This window comes from Eptatretus burgeri, chromosome 4 (assembly GCF_056783735.1).
Source record: "Eptatretus burgeri isolate ZD-2024b chromosome 4, Ebu_testis_v1, whole genome shotgun sequence".
NCBI lineage: Eukaryota > Metazoa > Chordata > Myxini > Myxiniformes > Myxinidae > Eptatretus > Eptatretus burgeri.
In genome coordinates this window covers 101,989,605-101,992,056 of record NC_140964.1, presented here as the reverse complement: position 1 = coordinate 101,992,056, position 2,452 = coordinate 101,989,605, and the positions used below count along the sequence as shown (strand labels likewise).

General features: G+C 45.6%; 1 long non-coding RNA gene across 1 annotated transcript; it reads left to right on the top strand.

The window, feature by feature from the left end:
* The first annotated feature begins 248 nt into the window (after positions 1 to 248).
* On the top strand, positions 249 to 1,587 carry LOC147028781 (uncharacterized). The gene is made up of 3 exons (XR_015056949.1): positions 249 to 399; positions 1,029 to 1,086; positions 1,383 to 1,587. It is a non-coding gene; the product is annotated as an uncharacterized LOC147028781 (long non-coding RNA).
* Positions 1,588 to 2,452: the final 865 nt, after the last annotated feature.

The following is a 2,452-nucleotide window of genomic DNA, read 5'->3' as shown; positions in this document are numbered from 1 at the left end:
TACGTGTAATTGTTTTATTTTCAGTAGTAAGTTACATTGTTTTGAGCAAGTGTGTCATATAAATCAAACTAAATGCTGAGTATTTGTCTCCGTATGTGTACTCGACATTTGATCCGCTTGATACTCCACAACTCTGGTGAACTCGGATATTAGAATCACCCGCTTATTAGAATCAAATTTGTCCGGCCCAAAGTGATTCTATTAAGCAGGTCCCACTGTATATATATTTTTTCCTGACAGGTCCTTGGAAGAAGTGGAGTTCACATATCACGATGAGGTGCATCAAATGAATGCTCTTATTGAAGAGGTCAATGATTTTAGAAGAGAATTGAAAAACATTTATAATGACTGGTACGAAGTCTTATCACGGCCTCTGATCTCGAATGAATTAAACCAATGGTGAGACACGTGTGTGTGTGTGTGTGTGTGTGTGTGTGTGTGTGTGTGTGTGTGTGTGTGTGTGTGTGTGTGTGTGTGTGTGTGTGTGTGTGTGTGTGTGTGTGTGTGTGTGTGTGTGTGTGTGTGTGTGTGTGTGTGTGTGTGTGTGTGTGTGTGTCGCTTTCCCTGTCTGTTTGTATCTCTCTCTGTCTGTCTTTCTACCTACCTCTCTCTGCTCTTATTGAAGAGGTCAATGATTTATAATGACTGGTACGAAGTCTTATCACGGTCTCTGATCTCGTATGAATTAAACCAATGGTGAGACACGTGTGTGCGTGTATATATATATGTGTGTCTGTGTGTGTGTGTGTGTGTGTGTGTGTGTGTGTGTGTGTGTGTGTGTGTGTGTGTGTGTGTGTGTGTGTGTGTGTGTGTGTGTGTGTGTGTGTGTGTGTGTGTGTGTGTGTGTGTGGGCATATATATGTGTGTCTGTGTGTGTATATATATATGTGTGTGAGTGTGCGTGTGTGCGTGTGCGTGTGCGTGTGCGTGTGTGTGTGTGTGTGTGTGTGTGTCGCTTTCCCTGTCTGTTTGTATCTCTCTCTGTCTGTCTCTTCATCTATACCCTTGACTTATTATTTTTTTTTCAGCACTATCACACAACATCAGCTGTTGAAGCAATCTTGTACAACACATGATTTTCTGGAGGTAAATGTTTCTGAATTATTATTAATATCACTCTCTCTTTAGAATGTCGTCTTATGTTGGTTGCATCATTAGTTTGGACGCGGTTTTGCCAGTACACTGGAATTCATTTTATTGGCCTTGAAAGGATGACAGGCTGAGTCGGCCTCCTGGTGTGTTAATTCAGTGGTCAACGAGGCTGGTGTGTTAATTCAGTGGTCAACGAGGCTTGAACTTAGAACCAACACCAGGTTTACTCATATTACCATGTAATTATCTTGATAAAACCTAATTATTATCCACTTTTTGTTTCAAAACAGAATATGGTGTCTGAGTTTCGAAATCACAAGACATCTGAAGAAGATTGCTGGGAAAGATTATACATTCTCGCAAATGAATATTTAATATTTTCAATATTAATAAATTATATTTGTTTTGTTTACAATTACTTGATTTTGAATTTCAAGAAGAGGATCAAGACATGAAGGAGAGGGAGGGGTTGGGGGGGGGGGGTAGGTGCGCTCCCCCAATGACCCATCACCCCCTCATCCCATCCCTCCCCTCCCCATGTGTGTGTGTGGGGAAGGGTGGGGGTGGGATGAGGGAGGTGGTGGGTCAAAGGTGGGGGCGCACAGGGGGATGAGGGGGTGGGGCTTGTGTGGGCGGGGCTTCGGTGGGAGGGGTGTGGGTGGGTGGGGCTTGTGTGGGCGGGGCTTCGGTGGGAGGGGCGTGTGTGGGTGGGGCTTCGGTGGGAGGGGTGTGTGTGGGTGGGGCTTGTGTGGGTGGGGCTTGTGTGGGCGGGGCTTGTGTGGGAGGGGTTTATGTAGGCAGGGCTTATGTGGGCAGGGTTTATGTGGGCGGAGCTTCGGTGGAGCTTATGTGGGAGGGGTGAATGTGGATGAGGTTTGTGTGGATAAATGAATGGGTGGATGGGTGGATGAGTGGAGCATGTGTGGATTGGTGGATAATTTTTTAATTAAATAAACATGTTGTGTGTGGAGAACTAAATAACTAATCACTAATTATGTGAATATGATGAATTATGGGTGGAGCTTGTGTGAAGCTTGTGTGGAGCTTGTGTGGGGTTTGTGTGGAGCTTGTGTGGGGTGGGGTTTATGTGTGTGTGGGGTTTGTGTGTGTGTGGGGCTTGTGTGGGCGGGGCTTCGGTGGGAGGGGCGTGTGTGGGCGGAGTCAAAAAGGGGCGGAGTCAAAAAATTTCAATTTATTGGAGCTTGTGAGGGGTTTGTGTGTGGTGGGGTTTGTGTGGGGTTTGTGTGGGCGGGGTTTGTGTGGGCGGGGCTTGTGTGGGGTTTGTGTGGGTGGAGTCAAAAAGGGGCAGAGTCAAAAAATTTCAATTTATCTTTGTCTTTTGTAATTCCTGTGAATAAAA